Source organism: Oreochromis niloticus, linkage group LG8, assembly GCF_001858045.2.
Source record: "Oreochromis niloticus isolate F11D_XX linkage group LG8, O_niloticus_UMD_NMBU, whole genome shotgun sequence".
Taxonomy (NCBI): domain Eukaryota; kingdom Metazoa; phylum Chordata; class Actinopteri; order Cichliformes; family Cichlidae; genus Oreochromis; species Oreochromis niloticus.
In genome coordinates, this window is record NC_031973.2 from 29210778 (window position 1) to 29218489 (window position 7712).

The 7712-nt window shown below is 40.3% G+C and overlaps 1 long non-coding RNA gene across 1 annotated transcript; it reads left to right on the top strand.

Moving 5' to 3' along the window:
- Nucleotides 1–357: 357 nt before the first annotated feature.
- Nucleotides 358–2805, top strand: LOC112847729 (uncharacterized). The gene is made up of 2 exons (XR_003221473.1): nucleotides 358–1406; nucleotides 1815–2805. It is a non-coding gene; the product is annotated as an uncharacterized LOC112847729 (long non-coding RNA).
- Nucleotides 2806–7712: the final 4907 nt, after the last annotated feature.

Sequence of the window (7712 nt, forward strand, 5' to 3'; positions counted from 1 at the left end):
TTGTGACTTGGACTTTTACACCAATGACCTGGGACTTGAATTGGACTTGAACCGGTTTACTTGAAAAGACTTGATATTTCACCCCAAATATAAAATTTAACACGCATATTATATAGAAAGTGTGCACCATTAATTCAATTCATTTATTCAAACCACACTCCGTACGTATGTGTGCGTGAGCTGTAGCACAGCCAATGAAATTAACCAGATTTTTTTTAAAAAAAAGAAAAAAAAACGCTCAAAAATGCTGCAAGGAGTTATCTTTTTTCAGCTACATAAACTATGAAGTAGTCAACAAAAAACCGAAATGCAATATGCAAAACATGCAAGAAGAGAATCACAGAGATGGAACAACTTCCAACTTTCTCCGACAGTTGAAGTTGCATAAAGAACAGTAGGTGGTGCTTCTCTTTTGCTACGATGAGATAGCTGACTTCATCTAACTAGCAAATGTTGTCCAGGCTACGTTGGTGATACAGTTTTTTTTAGTGTGTATGATATTTTTGTCATGTGATTTTAAAGCCGGTCCTACAAGCGCATCCAAGAATAACATGCAGCTTATCTCAGAACTGTCGGTGAAAATTATTCTTGGAGCTAAGTTTAATTGAGCTGCATTTTATACAGGTGCAATTTCACAATTTGTGTATATTTTCCAAGTTCACTATTTCGTCATGTGTTGAGAAAAACAGATTGAAAAATTACATGGTCTAATATTTACATTTAGCATATAACTACAACATTCTTTTTTTGTTTTTTTTTGTTTTTTTTAAGAGTCGAAAGGACTTGAAATTCAAAGTTTCAGACTTGTGACTTTACTCGGACTTTTACACCAATGACTTGAGACTTGACTCTGACTTGCCTGACATTACTTGAGACTTGACTTGTGACTTGAGGATAAAGACTTGAGACTTACTTGAGACTTGGAAAACAATGACTTGGTCCCACCTCTGTTAATAAGCATCTAACTCCTCAGGAGAAACAGAGAAAGACAGACCAGCATAGTAGGGAAAGCAGAACTTAGCAGCACAGCTTAAGGTGCACAGAGAGTTCATTCAGAGGCCACCCACACATAGAGGAAATGAGGGTATGTGCAGGGAAAATAGAAATAGAATTTGGGGCAGATAACTCTACAAGGAGGTGTTTTTATTGAAACTGTGCATGAAGAAGGGAGCAACAACACACTAAGAAAAACAGGATAATCTGATGCTGAATGAGGAACTCTGAAAGAAGTATAAATGTAACAGATCCAGGGACCGCCCCTCGGATCTGCTTAGGCTGTTATGCTGTGCACATCCCCTATGTACATGGTGAAATAAAGAATTGCTGAACTGAATTGTTCTGTTTCGAGTTTCTTGTACCAGGTCAGGACCAAAGGATCCAGGAGGGAATCTGAAATCCCAACAGAGGTCATTTGTTTGATGCATATTCTGAAATTTGATGTTTGAGAATAATGTATATCATTTCAGTTTATTTTGAAAAGTCCCAACAGGATCATGAGCTTTATTGTGAAAGATTTATGTGGAAAATAAACAAGCGGATGGCGGAGCCACGCGATGGTTTTACCGTCGTTGTTGCTAACAAAACAGTCACTTGTCCGACCATAGTGTTGTCATTTTAAATATAAGAGAAAGAGAGAAGTTTAAGAAATTAATTAATATAGCCGCTACAGTGACCATCACAACCATGAAAAATATTGCTGTAAACAGTACAATCCTTTGTATTTTTATTCTTTTTTTTTTTTTTTACCTTAAACATAAACAGCAACAAACAACAACCTTTTTAAAATGTCTTTTTGTTCCTCTTTTTTTCCTCAGAATAAATTGCGACTAGTCTCAATGGCTGATATGGAGGAGCAACACAGCCACATGTTAACCCCGACTGCTGAAGTTCCTGTAGGAACTGAACAACTCTGAAAATCCAAGTAAAAGCTGAGTGTATTTTATTTAAAGCTCAGATGGAACTTGATGGACTAACATGCTGCATTCAGGACTTTATGACACTGGTAATAAGAGTGCTAATGAGAGAGTGTGCACACACAATGTGTCACTTGATGCTTGCTCTTCTCCAGCCTCTGGTGTCACTTTGTAGTCATTTGTCTTATTATTGTCTTATTTGTTGTGATTTAGGCTCTGTGGGCACAAGCAGAGGTTTTTGCTTGGGAAGTAACCATGAGCTGGTTTTCAGGGGCTTCTCTAATATTTAGTGGACGTGAAATATGTCAAACTTTTTCCTCTGTGCATTAAGGATTTTGAACTATGATGTTTAAGTGTTGTCACTGCTGAGGATTCGTGGACACAGATCTTTATTCACTACGCTGCTGTTTACATTTAACTCTTCATCAGAACAAGCTCTTCTAATTGTACTTTGCTCCTCACTGTCTTTGAAAAGCAAGAGCTGACAAAACAAGTCCAGTAAATGCACTTTTATCTTTAAGTTTGGAACAGTATTAATCCATTTGTGTTTTATTTATCATATGTGGAAAAGTCCAGTCAGCCCTGTGCAGAGAGGGCTGTGCTCATCCATCCGTCCTGCTCTAATAAACCCAAATTTCAGGAACACCTTCTTTAGGTCTGTTCAGCTTTATTCATGTAGCATCACTTAAACAGTCAACAAATCTTGACTCAAAGCACGTTATATTGTAAGGTAAAAAGCCCAAAGAGTTCATCTCAGACAAATGTTCACACAAATGTGAATTACATTCACTTCATTGATGAAGTAAATGCAATTCAGTAATCGAAGGTGTTTGGCTATAACTGACTACATGTGTATACTGTATCATAAGTGGACAGACATGGATGTAAACCATACCTTAACTGTTTGGCTGAGGCAAAACAACCACAAGGCAGTGATCTTGTTACTCCCCTCGAGTCTTAATAAAGCTCAACTTGCTCTTTGTGTTTAAACTGACATTTATTTCGGACAGGAGGATTCTTCGACATGCCTTAACATGTAATGATGTCCAACCACAGCCGATACAATGCCATCAGAACTAAAAAGAAATACAAACTTAAATGAATATTCTTAATAAAGTCCTTAAGCATTATATATGACGAAACATTCCAACAAAAGGATCAATAAAGTACACATTACACCTCACACTGTGGTAATTGCACTTGAATATCACGCAACACTAGCGTATTTACATACAACGATAATAAACAAAATAAAACATTTACCTCATTGGCCTCACTCAAAGGGAATAAAACTTTCATCTTTACGTCGTGGGGTAGTCCAAAAAGGCACTCTTTTACAACTTTCTGTAGACGTGCAAACCTCGCGGCTCATCTCTTAATTAGCTTGCTGAGTGTGTCAGCCAACAAAAAATGCCCTCTTAGCAACAACAGACGGAACTATAGAAAAGGTTCCTATCTAATTGCACAGTTAGCACAAATAACACATTTAAACATATAAATCTAATCAACAAACATGAATTACTGTTTATTATTTCTTAATATTTCAACTACTAATTGTTTCAACCTTAACTCCAATAAAATGAACTTAAATGCGAGAGTTGCCTATGACGGCAGCTACACTCCCACCAAATCACTTGTGATTTCCACACATGAACTTATGAAATGTAAACTAATCTGCTTCTAATAGTGTCACAGTCTTGTGTATAGCTCTGTCAAGTAGAACTGGTTTACTCAGTCTCTCTCCATGGTCATCTAACAATGAGTCACTCATTAACAGTTGCACTTTGCGTATACATCCATCTTCACTTGGGTGTATGGCAACAACTTTGGCCAACTTCCAGTCGTTTCTTGATGCTTGGTCATCTTGTACAAGCACTATGTCATTGACCTTTGCATTTCTGTTTGTTTTGTGCCACTTTTGTCTTTGTTGTAGGCTCAGTAAATACTCTTTCTTCCATCTGTGCCAAAATTCATTGGCCAAGTACTGGACTCTACGCCATCTTTTGCGAAGATACAAATCTTCCTTCCTTCCAAAGTCTCCTGGTGGTGGCAGTATTACTGACGACTTCATGGTCAACAGAAGATTAGGTGTAAGTGGCTGAGGTCCAGTAGGATCGTTGAGTAAATGTGGGGTGATAGGTCTGCTGTTAACTATCGCCATCACTTCATAAAGATAGGTTCTTAGAGATGAACTGTCCAATGATCTGGATGACTGATCCAGAATGGTTGTCAATACACTTCGGATCATACGAATTTGTCTTTCCCAGGCTCCACCCATATGACTGGCAGAGGGAAGATTCATCACAAACTCGCAGCCTAGCTGTCTCAGACTTTCCTGATCCATTTCCTTTACTGCTTCCAGAAACTCACGTCTGGCTCCAACAAAATTGGTGCCTTGATCTGATTGCAACTGACTTACATTCCCACGCAAAGCGATGAAAGAACGCAATGAGTTTAGAAAAGCATCGGTTGACATATCATCGAGTAGCTCTATGTGCACCGCACGAGAGCATAGACAGGTAAACAGAAGCCCGTAACGCTTCAGTTCTTTTCTTCCTTCTTTAATGTAGAACAGGCCGAAACAATCCATCCCACAATACGTGAAGGGAGGAGTTGTCTCCGTTCTCTCACTTGGTAGGTTTGCCATCTTTTGCTCTTCTGGATGATACTGCTTGACTGCATCCTAGTATCCATATTCCATTTGATCTCAGCTCATTTATCATCATGCCCCGTCCTTGATGATTCACTCGCTGATGATAGTGATCACTCAGAAACTTTGCGATATGGCAAGTCTTTGGTAAGATGACTGGGTGCTTGACGTGTGGCTGCAATGTAGAACGTTCTAATCTACCTCCCACTCTAAGAACACCCTTCTCATCCAGGAAGGGATCGAGTCGATAGTCTATTTGTTCTGTCCTTGGGTAGATCCTTTCGCGTTTGAAGTGCTTTGATTTCCTTGCAGAAGACTGATCTTTGTACAATGGATATGATTTTAAGCTCAGCTTCTTTCCTTTCTTCAAGGTTAGTGGCTTTATTGCTTCTCCTTTCTAAGCCCTTAAACTCTTTCACAAATCTGAGAAGTCTTGCCATAGCTTTGACCAACCTTGACCAACTGGAGAGTTTCAGAAAATGTTCTGCCAAAGAATCTGTTTCCGTAGTTGTATGGAGTACACCAGCTTTGCGTACTTCTGGATCCTCTGCATCAAGTTTTCCCACCTTGACTTCTCCGTGGGGAAGTTTCTCTTGCCAAAGAAAACTTGGACCGCTAAACCAGTTGGAGGTAATGAGGTCTTTGGCCTTCAGTCTGCGTGACGCATGGTCAGCTGGATTGAGATCTGATGCCACAAACTTCCATTGCATCGGTTGAGTGCTTTCCTTAATACGCTGAATGTGATTTGCAACGAAAACATGGAAACGTCTTGCATCGTTGTTGATATATCCCAAGACAACTTGAGAATCTGTCCAGAAGAATTCTTGGGCATCTTCTAGCTCCAACTCTGCTTTGAGCATGTCACTAATCCGCACTGCTACAACTGCTGCAGACAGCTCCAATCTTGGCACCGTAGTAACCTTCGTGGGTGCTACTCTGGACTTGGCAAAGACAAGAGAGCAGTGGACTTGTCCTGCTTCACTGACAGCTCTTAGGTACGTACAAACACCATACTCTGAAACACTTGCATCTGAGAAATGGTGAAGCTCGTACTTCTGAACTGTTGAAAATCTCTTGGCACGTAACATATGTCAATTTTGACATCTGCTAGATTTTTTAGATCCAACAACCAGGACTCCCACCGTGACTTCAGATCGCTTGTGAGTGGTTCGTCCCAATCTGCTTTCTCACGACACATCTGCTGTAGTATCTTCTTCCCAAGTAGAACAAAAGGTGCCACAAAGCCAAGTGGATCGTAAATAGAGGCTACCGTGGACAACACTCCTCTTCTGGACAGTGGCTGCTCGTTCACAACTACTCGAAACTGGAAATGATCCGAGTCGATGGACCATTTGACACCTAGGGCTCTTTCAATTTGTTGCTCACCCAGTGACAAGTCTTTTCTTACTGTTTCTGCACAATCTTCTTCCGGCAGCGAATTAAGCACTTACTGTTTGAAACGAACTTGTGAAGTCGCAAGCCTCCTGTGCTGCAAAGTTCCTTTGCTTCCTTTACCAAACGAATTGCCTCTTCTTCTGAGTGGAAACTGATAAGACCATTGTCCACATAAATATTTCGCTCAATGAACCTTATGGTAGCTTCACTGAACTTGCCTTGACCTTGTGCAGCAATATACTTGAGACCAAAGTTCGCACAGGCAGGGGAAGAAGCAGCTCCAAACAGGTGTTCTAAGTGTGGCCACGCTCTTGCTGTCCTTTGTGTGGGAACATGACTCAAATTCGCAGGAATAAACTCTCTTGTGTATGTCACAGGAAGAGGAATTCTCCTTGAAGAATAGAAACCTCTGACCTGTAATCCAGACAACCTTTGACTTGGTACTAAAGTATCTTTAGAAGACATTGTTGAGAGCTTTAACTGCACACATTTCTTCTCTGCATCCAGAGCATCTGCCTTTTCTTTCAAGATGAATGTCGTGTCACTTTGGCTATCAAGACGAGCATAGAGAAGAATCTCATGTTCAGGATTGCTTGTTGTGGATAACCAAACTGGAATGATTGTAGATGTGAGATTACTTCTGTCACTTTGAATCACACGGTTTGATATTGCTTCACTTGGTGCTTCCTTGGGTTTGGTTTCTCTACTCTCTTTATTGTCTTCCATCTCTTTCATTTGTGGTTCCTTGTCACTTTCTTTTTCTTTCCTTTTCCTTGAGGTTTTATCTTGTTCTTCATGCAAACATGTCGGGTGTTTCCCTTTACATGTGTCACACATCTTTCTCTTTTCACATTTCTTTGTTGGTGTCCAAAGCCTAGACATCCAAAGCACAGTCCCTTGGTTTGCACAAACTTGACTCTTTCAGTCAAGACCTTGTCCATAAACTTCTACATGTGTGAATGCTATGATTTGAGTTTTCACAAAACACACATTTTTTTGTGTTGGATGTCTCTTCTGCAGCACTCACTAGCACCTTTGCTCCAACACTTCTTGTCTTGGATGATTTCGTTTTCTCTGAGTCACCTGCTTTGAGTGCATGAAGTGATGTTACTGGATTGCACGCAATCTTGGCTTCTCTTGCAATGAAGTCAACAAAGTGGCTAAACGTTGGGAAAGAACCATCTTGCTCTTCAATTTCAATGACCTTCCGATTCCACCTTGCTGTCAACCAATCAGGTAGCTTGCTTAGCATTCTCTGATTCTCATTGCAGTCATTCAAAACTTCAAGACCTTTAACCTGAAGCATGGCCGCTTCACATCCTCTGAGAAAATCTGAAAATTCTCAAAGTTCAACGCTATCCTTGTTACCAATCCTTGGCCATGATGTCAACTTATCTCTGAAAGCTTTGGCGATTACAAATGAACTTCCGTATCTTTCCTCCAAAGTGTTCCCTGCTGAGTAATAAGCAAGCTCTGTTTCCAACAGAAAATAACTCTCAACAGCCTTTCTCGCCGGTCCTCCAACATACTTGCGAAGATAGTAAATCTTTTCATTCACTGGGATGTTCTTTCTGTCTATCACCATTTGAAACAACAATTTCCAATCCTTGTACTTGAGAGGATCTCCGTTGAAGATTGTAGGTTCTGGTAGGCGACTTATGTGAATGGACTCAGCTAGAGCTTGGGCCAATGTTGTGGTACTATCTTCCTGTTTGCTTTCTCTTGGTTGTGACCTTGACGTGGCTTGTGGCATA